Source organism: Narcine bancroftii, unplaced genomic scaffold (genome assembly GCF_036971445.1).
Source record: "Narcine bancroftii isolate sNarBan1 unplaced genomic scaffold, sNarBan1.hap1 Scaffold_159, whole genome shotgun sequence".
NCBI lineage: Eukaryota > Metazoa > Chordata > Chondrichthyes > Torpediniformes > Narcinidae > Narcine > Narcine bancroftii.
The window spans coordinates 11,256,826-11,275,550 of NW_027211894.1; positions in this window are offsets into that span (position 1 = coordinate 11,256,826).

An 18,725-nucleotide genomic window follows, 5' to 3' on the forward strand; every position below is an offset into this window, starting at 1 on the left:
CTGATGCTCCTCTGATGCTCCTCTGATGCTCCTCTGATGCTCCACTGATGCTCCACTGATGCTCCTCTGATGCTCCTCTGATGCTCCTCTGATGCTCCTCTGATGCTCCTCTGATGCTCCTCTGATGCTCCTCTGATGCTCCTCTGATGCTCCTCTGATGCTCCTATGATGCTCCTCTGATGCTCCTCTGATGCTCCTCTGATGTTCCTCCGATGCTCCTCTGAGGCTCCTCTGATGCTTCTCTGATGCTCCTCTGATGCTCCTCTGTTGCTCCTCTTATGCTCCTCTGTTGCTCCTCTGATGCTCCTCTGATGCTCCTCTGATGCTCCTCTGATGCTCCTCTGATGCTCCACTGATGCTCCTCTGATGCTCCTCTGATGCTCCTCTGTTGCTCCTCTGATGCTCCTCTGATGCTCCTCTGATGCTCCTCTGATGCTCCACTGATGCTCCACTGATGCTCCTCTGATGCTCTTGCTCCTGCACCTGCTCCTGCTCCTGCTTCTGCTCCTGCACCTGCTCCTGCTCCTGCTCCTGCTCCTGCTCCTGCTCCTCTGATGCTCCTCTGTTGCTCCTGCTCCTGTTCCTGCTCCTGCTCCTGCTCCTGCTCCTGCTCCTCTGATGCTCCTCTGATGCTCTTGCTCCTGCACCTGCTCCTGCTCCTGCTTCTGCTCCTGCACCTGCTCCTGCTTCTGCTCCTGCACCTGCTCCTGCTCCTGCTCCTGCTCCTCTGTTGCTCCTCTGATGCTCCTCTGATGCTCCTCTGATGCTCCTCTGATGCTCCTCTGATGCTCCTCTGATGCTCCTCTGATGCTCCTCTGATGCTCCTCTGATGCTCCTCTGATGCTCCTCTGATGCTCCTCTGATGCTCCTCTGATGCTCCTCTGATGCTCCTCTGATGCTCCTCTGATGCTCCTCTGAGGCTCCTCTGATGCTCCTCTGATGCTCCTCTGATGCTCCTCTGATGCTCCTCTGATGCTCCTCTGATGCTCCTCTGAGGCTCCTCTGAGGCTCCTCTGATGCTCCTCTGATGCTCCTCTGTTGCTCCTCTGATGCTCCTCTGATGCTCCTCTGATGCTCCTCTGATGCTCCTCTGATGCTCCTCTGATGCTCCTCTGATGCTCCTCTGATGCTCCTCTGAGGCTCCTCTGAGGCTACTCTGATGCTCCTCTGATGCTCCTCTGATGCTCCTCTGATGCTCCTCTGATGCTCCTCTGATGCTCCTCTGATGCTCCTCTGATGCTCCTCCGATGCTCCTCCGAGGCTCCTCTGATGCTTCTCTGATGCTCCTCTGATGCTCCTCTGTTGCTCCTCTGATGCTCCTCTGTTGCTCCTCTGATGCTCCTCTGATGCTCCTCTGATGCTCCTCTGATGCTCCTCTGATGCTACACTGATGCTCCTATGATGCTCCTCTGATGCTCCTCTGATGCTCCTCTGATGCTCCTCTGATGCTCCTCTGATGCTCCTCTGATGCTCCTCTGTTGCTCCTCTGATGCTCCTCTGATGCTCCTCTGATGCTCCACTGATGCTCCACTGATGCTCCTCTGATGCTCCTCTGATGCTCCTCTGATGCTCCTCTGATGCTCCTCTGATGCTCCTCTGATGCTCTTCTGATGCTCCTCTGATGCTCCTCTGATGCTCCTCTGATGCTCCTCTGATGCTCCTGCTCCTGCTCCTGCTCCTGCTCCTGCTCCTCTGATGCTCCTCTGATGCTCCTGCTCCTGTTCCTGCTCCTGCTCCTGCTCCTGCTCCTGCTCCTCTGATGCTCCTCTGATGCTCTTGCTCCTGCACCTGCTCCTGCTCCTGCTTCTGCTCCTGCACCTGCTCCTGCTCCTGCTTCTGCTCCTGCTCCTGCTCCTCTGATGCTCCTCTGTTGCTCCTGCTCCTGTTCCTGCTCCTGCTCCTGCTCCTGCTCCTGCTCCTCTGATGCTCCTCTGATGCTCTTGCTCCTGCACCTGCTCCTGCTCCTGCTTCTGCTCCTGCACCTGCTCCTGCTTCTGCTCCTGCACCTGCTCCTGCTTCTGCTCCTGCACCTGCTCCTGCTCCTCTGATGCTCCTCTGATGCTCCTCTGTTGCTCCTCTGATGCTCCTCTGATGCTCCACTGATGCACCTCTGATGCTCCTCTGATGCTCCTCTGATGCTCCTCTGATGCTCCTCTGATTCTCCTCTGATGCTCCTCTGATGCTCCTCTGATGCTCCTCTGATGCTCCTCTGATGCTCCTCTGATGCTCCTCTGTTGCTCCTCTGATGCTCCTCTGATGCTCCTCTGATGCTCCTCTGATGCTCCACTGATGCTCCACTGATGCTCCTCTGATGCTCCTCTGATGCTCCTCTGATGCTCCTCTGATGCTCCTCTGATGCTCCTCTGATGCTCCTCTGATGCTCCTCTGATGCTCCTCTGATGCTCCTCTGATGCTCCTCTGATGCTCCTGCTCCTGCTCCTGCTCCTGCTCCTGCTCCTCTGATGCTCCTGCTCCTGTTCCTGCTCCTGCTCCTGCTCCTGCTCCTGCTCCTCTGATGCTCCTCTGATGCTCTTGCTCCTGCACCTGCTCCTGCTCCTGCTTCTGCTCCTGCACCTGCTCCTGCTCCTGCTCCTGCTCCTGCTCCTGCTCCTCTGATGCTCCTCTGTTGCTTCTGCTCCTGTTCCTGCTCCTGCTCCTGCTCCTGCTCCTGCTCCTCTGATGCTCCTCTGATGCTCTTGCTCCTGCACCTGCTCCTGCTCCTGCTTCTGCTCCTGCACCTGCTCCTGCTTCTGCTCCTGCACCTGCTCCTGCTCCTGCTCCTGCTCCTCTGTTGCTCCTCTGATGCTCCTCTGATGCTCCTCTGATGCTCCTCTGATGCTCCTCTGATGCTCCTCTGATGCTCCTCTGATGCTCCTCTGATGCTCCTCAGATCTCCTCTGATGCTCCTCTGATGCTCCTCTGATGCTCCTCTGATGCTCCTCTGATGCTCCTCTGATGCTCCTCTGACGCTCCTCTGAGGCTCCTCTGATGCTCCTCTGATGCTCCTCTGATGCTCCTCTGATGCTCCTCTGATGCTCCTCTGATGCTCCTCTGACGCTCCTCTGAGGCTCCTCTGATGCTCCTCTGATGCTCCTCTGTTGCTCCTCTGATGCTCCTCTGATGCTCCTCTGATGCTCCTCTGATGCTCCTCTGATGCTCCTCTGATGCTCCTCTGATGCTCCTCTGAGGCTCCTCTGAGGCTCCTCTGATGCTCCTCTGATGCTCCTCTGATGCTCCTCTGATGCTCCTCTGATGCTCCTCTGATGCTCCTCTGATGCTCCTCTGATGCTCCTCCGATGCTCCTCTGAGGCTCCTCTGATGCTTCTCTGATGCTCCTCTGATGCTCCTCTGTTGCTCCTCTGATGCTCCTCTGTTGCTCCTCTGATGCTCCTCTGATGCTCCTCTGATGCTCCTCTGATGCTCCTCTGATGCTACACTGATGCTCCTCTGATGCTCCTCTGATGCTCCTCTGATGCTCCTCTGATGCTCCTCTGATGCTCCTCTGATGCTCCTCTGATGCTCCTCTGTTGCTCCTCTGATGCTCCTCTGATGCTCCTCTGATGCTCCTCTGATGCTCCACTGATGCTCCACTGATGCTCCTCTGATGCTCCTCTGATGCTCCTCTGATGCTCCTCTGATGCTCCTCTGATGCTCCTCTGATGCTCCTCTGATGCTCCTCTGATGCTCCTCTGATGCTCCTCTGATGCTCCTGCTCCTGCTCCTGCTCCTGCTCCTGCTCCTCTGATGCTCCTCTGATGCTCCTGCTCCTGTTCCTGCTCCTGCTCCTGCTCCTGCTCCTGCTCCTCTGATGCTCCTCTGATGCTCTTGCTCCTGCACCTGCTCCTGCTCCTGCTTCTGCTCCTGCACCTGCTCCTGCTCCTGCTCCTGCTCCTGCTCCTGCTCCTCTGATGCTCCTCTGTTGCTCCTGCTCCTGTTCCTGCTCCTGCTCCTGCTCCTGCTCCTGCTCCTCTGATGTTCATCTGATGCTCTTGCTCCTGCACCTGCTCCTGCTCCTGCTTCTGCTCCTGCACCTGCTCCTGCTTCTGCTCCTGCACCTGCTCCTGCTTCTGCTCCTGCACCTGCTCCTGCTCCTCTGATGCTCCTCTGATACTCCTCTGTTGCTCCTCTGATGCTCCTCTGATGCTCCTCTGATGCTCCTCTGATGCTCCTCTGATGCTCCTCTGATGCTCCTCTGATGCTCCTCTGATGCTCCACTGATGCTCCTCTGATGCTCCTCTGATGCTCCACTGATGCTCCTCTGATGCTCCTCTGATGCTCCTCTGATGCTCCTCTGATGCTCCTCTGATGCTCCTCTGATGCTCCTCTGATGCTCCTCTGATGCTCCTCTGATGCTCCTCTGATGCTCCTCTGATGCTCCTCTGATGCTCCACTGATGCTCCTCTGATGCTCCTCTGATGCTCCTCTGATGCTCCTCTGATGCTCCACTGATGCTCCTCTGATGCTCCACTGATGCTCCACTGATGCTCCTCTGATGCTCCACTGATGCTACTCTGATGCTCCTCTGATGCTCCTCTGATGCTCCTTTGATGCTCCTCTGATGCTCCTCTGTTGCTCTTCTGCTCCTCAGATGCTCCTCTGATGCTCCTCTGATGCTCCTCTGATGCTCCACTGATGTTCCTCTGATGCTCCTCTGATGCTCCTCTGATGCTCCTCTGATGCTCCTCTGATGCTCCTCTAATGCTCCTCTGAGGCTCCTCTGAGGCTCCTCTGATGCTCCTCTGATGCTCCTCTGTTGCTCCTCTGATGCTCCTCTGATGCTCCTGATTCTCCTCTGATGCTCCTCTGATGGTCCTCTGATGCTCCTCTGATCCTCCTCTGATGCTCCTCTGATGCTCCTCTGATGCTCCTCTGATGCTCATCTGATGCTCCTCTGATGCTCCTCTGATGCTCCTCTGAGGCTCCTCTGATGCTCCTCTGATGCTCCTCTGATGCTCCTCTGATGCTCCTCTGATGCTCCTCTGATGCTCCTCTGAGGCTCCACTGATGCTCCTCTGATGCTCCTCTGTTGCTCCTCTGATGCTCCTCTGATGCTCCTCTGATGCTCCTCTGATGCTCCTCTGATGCTCCTCTGATGCTCCTCTGATGCTCCTCTGATGCTTCTCTGAGGCTCCTTTGAGGCTCCTCTGATGCTCCTCTGATGCTCCTCTGATGCTCCTCTGATGCTCCTCTGATGCTCCTCTGATGCTCCTCTGATGCTCCTCTGATCCTCCTCCGATGCTCCTCTGAGGCTCCTCTGATGCTTCTCTGATGCTCCTCTGATGCTCCTCTGTTGCTCCTCTGATGCTCCTCTGTTGCTCCTCTGATGCTCCTCTGATGCTCCTCTGATGATCCTCTGATGCTCCTCTGATGCTCCTCTGATGCTCCTCTGATGCTCCTCTGATGCTCCTCTGATGCTCCTCTGATGCTCCTCTGATGCTCCACTGTTGCTCCTCTGATGCTCCTCTGATGCTCCTCTGATGCTCCTCTGATGCTCCACTGATGCTCCACTGATGCTCCTCTGATGCTCCTCTGATGCTCCTCTGATGCTCCTCTGATGCTCCTGCTCCTGCTCCTGCTCCTGCTCCTGCTCCTCTGATGCTCCTCTGATGCTCCTGCTCCTGTTCCTGCTCCTGCTCCTGCTCCTGCTCCTGCTCCTCTGATGCTCCTCTGATGCTCTTGCTCCTGCACCTGCTCCTGCTCCTGCTTCTGCTCCTGCACCTGCTCCTGCTCCTGCTCCTGCTCCTCTGTTGCTCCTCTGATGCTTCTCTGTTGCTCCTCTGATGCTCCTCTGATGCTCCTCTGATGCTCCTCTGATGCTCCTCTGATGCTACACTGATGCTCCTCTGATGCTCCTCTGATGCTCCTCTGATGCTCCTCTGATGCTCCTCTGATGCTCCTCTGATGCTCCTCTGATGCTCCTCTGATGCTCCTCTGATGCTCCTCTGATGCTCCTCTGATGCTCCTCTGATGCTCCTCTGATGCTCCACTGATGCTCCTCTGATGCTCCTCTGATGCTCCACTGATGCTCCTCTGATGCTCCTCTGATGCTCCTCTGATGCTCCTCTGATGCTCCTCTGATGCTCCTCTGATGCTCCTCTGATGCTCCTCTGATGCTCCTCTGATGCTCCTCTGATGCTCCTCTGATGCTCCTCTGATGCTCCTCTGATGCTCCTCTGATGCTCCTCTGATGCTCCTCTGATGCTCCTCTGATGCCTCTCTGATGCTCCACTGATGCTCCTCTGATGCTCCTCTGATGCTCCTCTGATGCTAGTCTGATGCTCCTCTGATGCTCCTCTGATGCTCCTCCGATGCTCCTCTGATGCTTCTCTGATGCTTCTCTGATGCTCCTCTGTTGCTCCTCTGATGCTCCTCTGTTGCTCCTCTGATGCTCCTCTGATGCTCCTCTGATGCTCCTCTGATGCTCCTCTGATGCTACACTGATGCTCCTCTGATGCTCCTCTGATGCTCCTCTGATGCTCCTCTGATGCTCCTCTGATGCTCCTCTGATGCTCCTCTGATGCTCCTCTGTTGCTCCTCTGATGCTCCTCTGATGCTCCTCTGATGCTCCTCTGATGCTCCACTGATGCTCCACTGATGCTCCTCTGATGCTCCTTTGATGCTCCTCTGATGCTCCTCTGATGCTCCTCTGATGCTCCTCTGATGCTCCTCTGATGCTCCTCTGATTCTCCTCTGATGCTCCTCTGATGCTCCACTGATGCTCCTCTGATGCTCCTCTGATGCTCCTCTGATGCTCCTCTGATGCTCCTCTGATGCTCCACTGATGCTCCTCTGATGCTCCACTGATGCTCAACTGATGCTCCTCTGATGCTCCACTGATGCTACTCTGATGCTCCTCTGATGCTCCTCTGATGCTCCTCTGATGCTCCTCTGATGCTCCTCTGTTGCTCCTCTGATGCTCCTCTGTTGCTCCTCTGATGCTCCTCTGATGCTCCTCTGATGCTCCTCTGATGCTTCTCTGATGCTCCTCTGATGCTCCTCTGATGCTCCTCTGATGCTCCTCTGACGCTCCTCTGAGGCTCCTCTGATGCTCCTCTGATGCTCCCCTGTTGCTCCTCTGATGCTCCTCTGATGCTCCTCTGATGCTCCTCTGATGCTCCTCTGATGCTCCTCTGAGGCTCCTCTGAGGCTCCTCTGATGCTCCTCTGATGCTCCTCTGATGCTCCTCTGATGCTCCTCTGATGCTCCTCTGATGCTCCTCTGATGCTCCTCTGATGCTCCTCTGATGCTCCTCCGATGCTCCTCTGAGGCTCCTCTGATGCTTCTCTGATGCTCCTCTGATGCTCCTCTGTTGCTCCTCTTATGCTCCTCTGTTGCTCCTCTGATGCTCCTCTGATGCTCCTCTGATGCTCCTCTGATGCTCCTCTGATGCTCCACTGATGCTCCACTGATGCTCCTCTGATGATCCTCTGTTGCTCCTCTGATGCTCCTCTGATGCTCCTCTGATGCTCCTCTGATGCTCCACTGATGCTCCACTGATGCTCCTCTGATGCTCCTCTGATGCTCCTCTGATGCTCCTCTGATGCTCCTCTGATGCTCCTCTGATGCTCCTCTGATGCTCCTCTGATGCTCCTATGATGCTCCTCTGATGCTCCTCTGATGCTCCTCTGATGTTCCTCCGATGCTCCTCTGAGGCTCCTCTGATGCTTCTCTGATGCTCCTCTGATGCTCCTCTGTTGCTCCTCTTATGCTCCTCTGTTGCTCCTCTGATGCTCCTCTGATGCTCCTCTGATGCTCCTCTGATGCTCCTCTGATGCTCCACTGATGCTCCTCTGATGCTCCTCTGATGCTCCTCTGTTGCTCCTCTGATGCTCCTCTGATGCTCCTCTGATGCTCCTCTGATGCTCCACTGATGCTCCACTGATGCTCCTCTGATGCTCCTCTGATGCTCCTCTGATGCTCCTCTGATGCTCCTCTGATGCTCCTCTGATGCTCCTCTGATGCTCCTCTGATGCTCCTCTGATGCTCCTATGATGCTCCTCTGATGCTCCTGCTCCTGCTCCTGCTCCTGCTCCTGCTCCTCTGATGCTCCTCTGATGCTCCTGCTCCTGTTCCTGCTCCTGCTCCTGCTCCTGCTCCTGCTCCTCTGATGCTCCTCTGATGCTCTTCCTCCTGCACCTGCACCTGCTCCTGCTCCTGCTTCTGCTCCTGCACCTGCTCCTGCTCCTGCTCCTCTGTTGCTCCTCTGTCGCTCCTCTGATGCTCCTCTGTTGCTCCTCTGATGCTCCTCTGATGCTCCTCTGATGCTCCTCTGATGCTCCTCTGATGCTCCTCTGATGCTCCTCTGATGCTCCTCTGATGCTCCTCTGATGCTCCTCTGATGCTCCTCTGATGCTCATCTGATGCTCCTCTGATGCTCCTCTGTTGCTCCTCTGATGCTCCTCTGATGCTCCTCTGATGCTCGTCTGATGCTCCACTGATGCTCCACTGATGCAACTCTGATGCTCCTCTGATGCTCCTCTGATGCTCCTCTGATGCTCCTCTGATGCTCCTCTGATGCTCCTCTGATGCTCCTCTCATGCTCCTCTCATGCTCCTCTGATGCTCCTCTGATGCTCCTCTGATGCTCCACTGATGCTCCTCTGATGCTCCACTGATGCTCCTCTGATGCTCCTCTGATGCTCCTCTGATGCTCCTGCTCCTGTTCCTGCTCCTGCTCCTGCTCCTGCTCCTGCTCCTCTGATGCTCCTCTGATGCTCTTCCTCCTGCACCTGCACCTGCTCCTGCTCCTGCTTCTGCTCCTGCACCTGCTCCTGCTCCTGCTCCTCTGTTGCTCCTCTGTCGCTCCTCTGATGCTCCTCTGTTGCTCCTCTGATGCTCCTCTGATGCTCCTCTGATGCTCCTCTGATGCTCCTCTCATGCTCCTCTGATGCTCCTCTGATGCTCCTCTGATGCTGCTCTGATGCTCCACTGATGCTCCTCTGATGCTCCTCTGATGCTCCTCTGATGCTCCTCTGATGCTCCTCTGATGCTCCACTGATGCTCCTCTGATGCTCCTCTGATGCTCCTCTGATGCTCCTCTGATGCTCCTCTGATGCTCCTCTGATGCTCCTCTGATGCTCCTCTGATGCTCCTCTGATGCTCCTCTGATGCTCCTCTGATGCTCCTCTGATGCTCCTCTGATGCTCCTCTGATGCTCCACTGATGCTCCTCTGATGCTCCACTGATGCTCAACTGATGCTCCTCTGATGCTCCACTGATGCTACTCTGATGCTCCTCTGATGCTCCTCTGATGCTCCTCTGATGCTCCTCTGATGCTCCTCTGTTGCTCCTCTGATGCTCCTTTGTTGCTCCTCCGATGCTCCTCTGAGGATCCTCTGATGCTTCTCTGATGCTCCTCTGATGCTCCTCTGTTGCTCCTCTGATGCTCCTCTGTTGCTCCTCTGATGCTCCACTGATTCTCCTCTGATGCTCCTCTGATGCTCCTCTGATGCTACACTGATGCTCCTCTGATGCTCCTCTGATGCTCCTCTGATGCTCCTCTGATGCTCCTCTGATGCTCCTCTGATGCTCCTCTGATGCTCCTCTGATGCTCCTCTGATGCTCCTCTGATGCTGCTCTGATGCTCCACTGATGCTCCTCTGATGCTCCTCTGATGCTCCTCTGATGCTCCTCTGATGCTCCTCTGATGCTCCTCTGATGCTCCTCCGATGCTCCTCTGTTGCTCCTCTGATGCTCCTCTGATGCTCCTCTGATGCTCCTCTGATGCTCCTCTGATGCTCGTCTGATGCTCCTCTGATGCTCCTCTGATGCTCCTCCGATGCTCCTCTGATGCTTCTCTGATGCTTCTCTGATGCTCCTCTGTTGCTCCTCTGATGCTCCTCTGTTGCTCCTCTGATGCTCCTCTGATGCTCCTCTGATGCTCCTCTGATGCTCCTCTGATGCTACACTGATGCTCCTCTGATGCTCCTCTGATGCTCCTCTGATGCTCCTCTGAAGCTCCTCTGATGCTCCTCTGATGCTCCTCTGATGCTCGTCTGATGCTCCTCTGATGCTACACTGATGCTCCTCTGATGCTCCTCTGATGCTCCTCTGATGCTCCTCTGATGCTCCTCTGATGCTCCTCTGATGCTCCTCTGATGCTCCTCTGATGCTCCTCTGATGCTGCTCTGATGCTCCACTGATGCTCCTCTGATGCTCCTCTGATGCTCCTCTGATGCTCCTCTGATGCTCCTCTGATGCTCATCTGATGCTCCTCTGATGCTCCTCCGATGCTCCTCTGAGGATCCTCTGATGCTTCTCTGATGCTCCTCTGATGCTCCTCTGATGCTCCTCTGATGCTCCTCTGATGCTCCTCTGATGCTCCTCTGATGCTGCTCTGATGCTCCACTGATGCTCCTCTGATGCTCCTCTGATTCTCCTCTGATGCTCCTCTGATGCTCCACTGATGCTCCTCTGATGCTCCACTGATGCTCAACTGATGCTCCTCTGATGCTCCACTGATGCTACTCTGATGCTCCTCTGATGCTCCTCTGATGCTCCTCTGATGCTCCTCTGATGCTCCTCTGTTGCTCCTCTGATGCTCCTTTGTTGCTCCTCTGATGCTCCTCTGAGGATCCTCTGATGCTTCTCTGATGCTCCTTTGATGCTCCTCTGTTGCTCCTCTGATGCTCCTCTGATGCTCCTCTGATTCTCCTCTGATGCTCCTCTGATGTTCCTCTGATGCTCCTCTGATCCTCCTCTGATGCTCCTCTGATGCTCCTCTGATGCTCCTCTGATGCTCCTCTGATGCTCCTCTGATGCTCCTCTGACGCTCCTCTGAGGCTCCTCTGATGCTCCTCTGATGCTCCTCTGATGCTCCTCTGATGCTCCTCTGATGCTCCTCTGATGCTCCTCTGAGGCTCCTCTGAGGCTCCTCTGATGCTCCTCTGATGCTCCTCTGTTGCTCCTCTGATGCTCCACTGATGCTCCTCTGATGCTCCTCTGATGCTCCTCTGATGCTCCTCTGATGCTCCTCTGATGCTCCTCTGATGCTCCTCTGATGCTCCTCTGAGGCTCCTCTGATGCTCCTCTGATGCTCCTCTGATGCTCCTCTGATGCTCCTCCGATGCTCCTCCGATGCTCCTCCGATGCTCCTCTGACGCTCCTGCTCCTGCTCCTGCTCCTGCTCCTGCTCCTGCTCCTGCTCCTGCTCCTGCTCCTGCTCCTGCTCCTGCTCCTGTTTCTGCTCCTGCTCCTGCTCCTTCACCTCTGATGCTCCCCTGATGCACCTCTGATGATCCTCTGATGCTCCTCTGATGCTCCTCTGATGCTCCTCAGATGCTCCTCTGATGCTCCTCTGATGCTCCTCTGATGCTCCTGTGATGCTCATCTGATGCTCCTCTGATTCTCCTCTGATGCTCCTCCGATGCTCCTCTGATGCTCCACTGATGCTCAACTGATGCTCCTCTGATGCTCCGCCTATGAATCCCCAACTCTGATTCCCGGCCTCTGATTCCCGGCCTCTGATTCCCGGCTTCTCATTCCCGGCCTCTGATTCCCGGCCTCTGATTCCCCGCCTCTGGTACCCCGCCTCTGATTTGCTGCCCTTGATTCCCCATCTCTGATTCCGCACATCTGATTCCCTGCCTCTGATTCCCAACTTCTGATTCCCCACCTCTGATTCCCCATATCTGATTCCCCGCCTCTGTTTCCCCGCCTCTGATTCCCCGCCTCTGTTTCCCCAACTCTGATTCCCCGCCTCTGATTTCCCAGCTCTGATTCCCCGCCTCTGATTCCCCGCATCTGATTCCCTGCCTCTGATGCCCCGCCTCTGATTCCCCATCACTGATTCCCCGCCTCTGATTCCCCGTGTCTGATTCCCTGCCACTGATTCCCCGCCTCTGATTCCCCACCTCGGATTCCCCAACTCTGATTCACCGCATCTGATTCCCCAGCTCTGATTCCCCGCCTCTGAATCCCCACGTCTGATTCCGTGCCTCTGATTCCCAGCCTCTGATTCCCCATCTCTGATTCCCCACCTCTGATTCACCACCTCTGATTCCCCATATTTGATTCCCCGCCTCAGTTTCCCCGCCTCTGATTCCCCCCACTGATTCCCATATCTGATTCCCCGCCTTTGATTCCCCAACTCTGATTCCCCGCCTCTGATTCCCCAGCTCTGATTCCCCGCCTCTGAATCCCCAACTCTGATTCCCTGCCTCTGATTCCCCAGCTCTGATTCCCTGCCTCTGATTGCCCAGCTCTGATTCCCTGCCTCTGTTTCGCAACCTCTGATTCCCCACCTCTGATTCCCCATATATGATTCCCCACCTCTGTTTCCCTGCCTCTGATTCCCAGCCTCTGTTTCCCCATATCTGATTCCCCGCCTCTGATTCCCCTCCTCTGATTCCCCAGCTCTGATTCCCCACCTATGATTCCCCGTGTTTGATTCACTGCCTCTGATTCCCCGCCTCTGATTCCCCATCTCTGATTCACCACCTTTCATTCGCCACCTCTGATTCCCCATATCAGATTCCCCGCCTCTGTTTCCCCGCCTCTGATTCCCCTCCTCTGTTTCCCCATATCTGATTCCCCGCCTCTGATTCCCCAACTCTGATTCCCCGCCTCTGATTACCCAGCTCTGATTCCCCGTCTCTGATTCCCCGCGTCTGATTCCCTGCCTCTGATTCCCAGCCTCTGATTCCCCATCTCTGATTCCCCGCCTCTGAATCCCCGTGTCTGATACCCAGCCTCTGATACCCTGCCCCTGATTCCCCACCTCTGATTCCCCATATCTGATTCCCCGCCTCACTTTCCGCGCCTCTGATTCCCCTCCTCTGATTCCCCATATCTGATTCCCCGACTCTGATTCCCCAACTCAGATTCCCCGCCTCTGATTCCCCAGCTCTGTTTCCCCGCCTCTGATTCCCAGCCTCTGTTTCCCCATATCTAATTCCCCGCCTCTGATTCCCAAACTCTGATTCCCCGCCTCTGATTCCCCAGCTCTCATTCCCCGCCCCTGATTTCCCACATCTGATTCCCTGCCTCTGATTCGCTTCTGATTCCCTGCCTCTGATTCCCAACCTCTGATTCCCCACCTCTGAATCCCCATATCTGATTCCCTGCCTCTGATTCCCTGCCTCTGATTCCCCGCCTCTGATTCCCCGCCTCTGATTCCCAAACTCTGATTCCCCACCTCTGATTCCCCATATCTGATTCCCCGCCTCTGTTTCCCCGCCTCTGATTCCCCGCCTCTGTTTCCCCATATCTGATTCCCCGCCTCTGATTCCCCAACTCTGATTCCCCGCCTCTGATTCCCCAGCTCTGATTCCCCGCCTCTGATTCCCCGCATCTGATTCCCTGCCTCTGATGCCCCGCCTCTGATTCCCCATCACTGATTCCCCGCCTCTGATTCCCCGTGTCTGATTCCCTGCCACTGATTCCCCGCCTCTGATTCCCCGCCTCTGATTCCCCAACTCTGATTCACCGCATCTGATTCCCCAGCTCTGATTCCCCGCCTCTGAATCCCCGCGTCTGATTCCGTGCCTCTGATTCCCAGCCTCTGATGCCCCATCTCTGATTCCCCACCTCTGATTCACCACCTCTGATTCCCCATATTTGATTCCCCGCCTCAGTTTCCCCGCCTCTGATTCCCCCCTCTGATTCCCATATCTGAATCCCCGCCTCTGATTCCCCAACTCTGATACCCCGCCTCTGATTCCCCAGCTCTGATTCCCCGCCTCTGAATCCCCAACTCTGATTCCCTGCCTCTGATTCCCCAGCTCTGATTCCCCGCCTCTGATTCTCTGCCTCTGTTTCGCAACCTCTGATTCCCCACCTCTGATTCCCCATATATGATTCCCCACCTCTGTTTCCCTGCCTCTGATTCCCAGCCTCTGTTTCTCCATATCAGATTCCCCGCCTCTGATTCCCCAACTCTGATTCCCCGACTCTGATTCCCCAGCTCTGATTCCCCACCTATGATTCCCCGTGTTTGATTCACTGCCTCTGATTCTCCGCCTCTGATTCCCCATCTCTGATTCACCGCCTTTCATTCGCCACCTCTGATTCCCCATATCAGATTCCCCGCCTCTGTTTCCCCGCCTCTGATTCCCCTCCTCTGTTTCCCCATATCTGATTCCCCGCCTCTGATTCCCCAACTCTGATTCCCCGCCTCTGATTACCCAGCTCTGATTCCCCGCCTCTGATTCCCCACGTCTGATTCCCTGCCTCTGATTCCCAGCCTCTGATTCCCCATCTCTGATTCCCCGCCTCTGAATCCCCGGGTCTGATTCCCCGCCTCTTACTCCCCGCGTCTGATTCCCTGCCTCTGATTCCCCGCCTCTGATTCCCCGCCTCTGATTCCCCATGTCTGATTCCCTTCCTCTGATTCCCCGCCTCTGATTCCCCATCTCTGATTCACCACCTCTGATTCCCCACCTCTGATTCCCCATATCTGATTCCCCGCCTCAGTTTCCCCGCCTCTGATTCACCCCTCTGATTCCCCACATCTGATTCCCCGCCTCTGATTCCCCAACTCTGATTCCCCAACTCTGATTCCCTGCCTCTGATTCCCCAGCTCTGATTCCCCGCCTCTGATTCCCTAGCTCTTATTCCCTGCATCTGATTTCCCGCCTGTGATTCCCCATCTCTGATTCACAACCTCTTATTCCCCACCTCTGATTCCCCATATCTGATTCCCCGCCTCTGTTTGCCCGCCTCTAATTCCCCGCCTCAGTTTCCGCATATCTGATTCCCCGCCTCTGAATCCCCAACTCTGATTCCCTGCCTCAGATTCCCCAGCTCTGATTCCCCGCCTCAGATTCCCCGCCTCTGATTCACAGCCTCTGATTCCCCGTGTTTGATTTCTTGCCTTTGATTCCCCGCCTCCGATTAGCCATCTCTGATTCCCCATATCTGATTCCCCACCTATGTTTCCCCGCCTCTGATTCCCCGCCTCTGATTCCCCATCTCTGATTCCTCGACTCTGACTCCCCACCTCTGATTCCCCATCTCTGATTCCGCACATCCGATTCCCTGCCTCTGATACCCCGCCTCTGATTCCCCGCCTCTGATTCCCTCCTCTGATTCCCAACCTCTGATTCCCCACCTCTGAGTCCCCATATCTGATTCCCCGCCTCTGTTTCCCCGCCTCTGATTCCCCGCCTCTGTTTCCCCATATCTGATTCCCCACTCTGATTCCCCAAGTCTGATTCCCCGCCTCTGATTCCCCAGCTCTGATTCCCCGTCTCTGATTCCCCGCGTCTGATTCCCTGCCTCTGATTCCCCGCCTCTGATTCCCCATCTCTGATTCCCAGCCTCTGAATCCCCGTGTCTGATACCCAGCCTCTGATACCCCGCCCCTGATTCCCCACCTCTGATTCCCCATATCTGATACCCCGCCTCTGTTTCTGTGCCTCTGATTCCCCGCCTCTGATTCCCCATATCTGATTCCCCGCCTCTGACTCCCCAACTCTGATTCCACGCCTCTGATTCCCCAGCTCTGATTCCCCGCCTCTGATTCCCCGCCTCTGTTTCCCCATATCTGATTCCCCGCCTCTGATTCCCCAACTCTGATTCCCCGCCTCTGATTCCCCAGCTCTGATTCCCCGTTTTTGATTCCCCGCCTCGGATTCCCCAACTCTGATTCACCGCATCTGATTCCCCAGCTCTGATTCCCCGCCTCTGAATCCCCACGTCTGATTCCGTGCCTCTGATTCCCAGCCTCTGATTCCCCATCTCTGATTCCCCACCTCTGATTCACCACCTCTGATTCCCCATATTTGATTCCCCGCCTCAGTTTCCCCGCCTCTGATTCCCCCCACTGATTCCCATATCTGATTCCCCGCCTTTGATTCCCCAACTCTGATTCCCCGCCTCTGATTCCCCAGCTCTGATTCCCCGCCTCTGAATCCCCAACTCTGATTCCCTGCCTCTGATTCCCCAGCTCTGATTCCCTGCCTCTGATTGCCCAGCTCTGATTCCCTGCCTCTGTTTCGCAACCTCTGATTCCCCACCTCTGATTCCCCATATATGATTCCCCACCTCTGTTTCCCTGCCTCTGATTCCCAGCCTCTGTTTCCCCATATCTGATTCCCCGCCTCTGATTCCCCTCCTCTGATTCCCCAGCTCTGATTCCCCACCTATGATTCCCCGTGTTTGATTCACTGCCTCTGATTCCCCGCCTCTGATTCCCCATCTCTGATTCACCACCTTTCATTCGCCACCTCTGATTCCCCATATCAGATTCCCCGCCTCTGTTTCCCCGCCTCTGATTCCCCTCCTCTGTTTCCCCATATCTGATTCCCCGCCTCTGATTCCCCAACTCTGATTCCCCGCCTCTGATTACCCAGCTCTGATTCCCCGTCTCTGATTCCCCGCGTCTGATTCCCTGCCTCTGATTCCCAGCCTCTGATTCCCCATCTCTGATTCCCCGCCTCTGAATCCCCGTGTCTGATACCCAGCCTCTGATACCCTGCCCCTGATTCCCCACCTCTGATTCCCCATATCTGATTCCCCGCCTCACTTTCCGCGCCTCTGATTCCCCTCCTCTGATTCCCCATATCTGATTCCCCGACTCTGATTCCCCAACTCAGATTCCCCGCCTCTGATTCCCCAGCTCTGTTTCCCCGCCTCTGATTCCCAGCCTCTGTTTCCCCATATCTAATTCCCCGCCTCTGATTCCCAAACTCTGATTCCCCGCCTCTGATTCCCCAGCTCTCATTCCCCGCCCCTGATTTCCCACATCTGATTCCCTGCCTCTGATTCGCTTCTGATTCCCTGCCTCTGATTCCCAACCTCTGATTCCCCACCTCTGAATCCCCATATCTGATTCCCTGCCTCTGATTCCCTGCCTCTGATTCCCCGCCTCTGATTCCCCGCCTCTGATTCCCAAACTCTGATTCCCCACCTCTGATTCCCCATATCTGATTCCCCGCCTCTGTTTCCCCGCCTCTGATTCCCCGCCTCTGTTTCCCCATATCTGATTCCCCGCCTCTGATTCCCCAACTCTGATTCCCCGCCTCTGATTCCCCAGCTCTGATTCCCCGCCTCTGATTCCCCGCATCTGATTCCCTGCCTCTGATGCCCCGCCTCTGATTCCCCATCACTGATTCCCCGCCTCTGATTCCCCGTGTCTGATTCCCTGCCACTGATTCCCCGCCTCTGATTCCCCGCCTCTGATTCCCCAACTCTGATTCACCGCATCTGATTCCCCAGCTCTGATTCCCCGCCTCTGAATCCCCGCGTCTGATTCCGTGCCTCTGATTCCCAGCCTCTGATGCCCCATCTCTGATTCCCCACCTCTGATTCACCACCTCTGATTCCCCATATTTGATTCCCCGCCTCAGTTTCCCCGCCTCTGATTCCCCCCTCTGATTCCCATATCTGAATCCCCGCCTCTGATTCCCCAACTCTGATACCCCGCCTCTGATTCCCCAGCTCTGATTCCCCGCCTCTGAATCCCCAACTCTGATTCCCTGCCTCTGATTCCCCAGCTCTGATTCCCCGCCTCTGATTCTCTGCCTCTGTTTCGCAACCTCTGATTCCCCACCTCTGATTCCCCATATATGATTCCCCACCTCTGTTTCCCTGCCTCTGATTCCCAGCCTCTGTTTCTCCATATCAGATTCCCCGCCTCTGATTCCCCAACTCTGATTCCCCGACTCTGATTCCCCAGCTCTGATTCCCCACCTATGATTCCCCGTGTTTGATTCACTGCCTCTGATTCTCCGCCTCTGATTCCCCATCTCTGATTCACCGCCTTTCATTCGCCACCTCTGATTCCCCATATCAGATTCCCCGCCTCTGTTTCCCCGCCTCTGATTCCCCTCCTCTGTTTCCCCATATCTGATTCCCCGCCTCTGATTCCCCAACTCTGATTCCCCGCCTCTGATTACCCAGCTCTGATTCCCCGCCTCTGATTCCCCACGTCTGATTCCCTGCCTCTGATTCCCAGCCTCTGATTCCCCATCTCTGATTCCCCGCCTCTGAATCCCCGGGTCTGATTCCCCGCCTCTTACTCCCCGCGTCTGATTCCCTGCCTCTGATTCCCCGCCTCTGATTCCCCGCCTCTGATTCCCCATGTCTGATTCCCTTCCTCTGATTCCCCGCCTCTGATTCCCCATCTCTGATTCACCACCTCTGATTCCCCACCTCTGATTCCCCATATCTGATTCCCCGCCTCAGTTTCCCCGCCTCTGATTCACCCCTCTGATTCCCCACATCTGATTCCCCGCCTCTGATTCCCCAACTCTGATTCCCCAACTCTGATTCCCTGCCTCTGATTCCCCAGCTCTGATTCCCCGCCTCTGATTCCCTAGCTCTTATTCCCTGCATCTGATTTCCCGCCTGTGATTCCCCATCTCTGATTCACAACCTCTTATTCCCCACCTCTGATTCCCCATATCTGATTCCCCGCCTCTGTTTGCCCGCCTCTAATTCCCCGCCTCAGTTTCCGCATATCTGATTCCCCGCCTCTGAATCCCCAACTCTGATTCCCTGCCTCAGATTCCCCAGCTCTGATTCCCCGCCTCAGATTCCCCGCCTCTGATTCACAGCCTCTGATTCCCCGTGTTTGATTTCTTGCCTTTGATTCCCCGCCTCCGATTAGCCATCTCTGATTCCCCATATCTGATTCCCCACCTATGTTTCCCCGCCTCTGATTCCCCGCCTCTGATTCCCCATCTCTGATTCCTCGACTCTGACTCCCCACCTCTGATTCCCCATCTCTGATTCCGCACATCCGATTCCCTGCCTCTGATACCCCGCCTCTGATTCCCCGCCTCT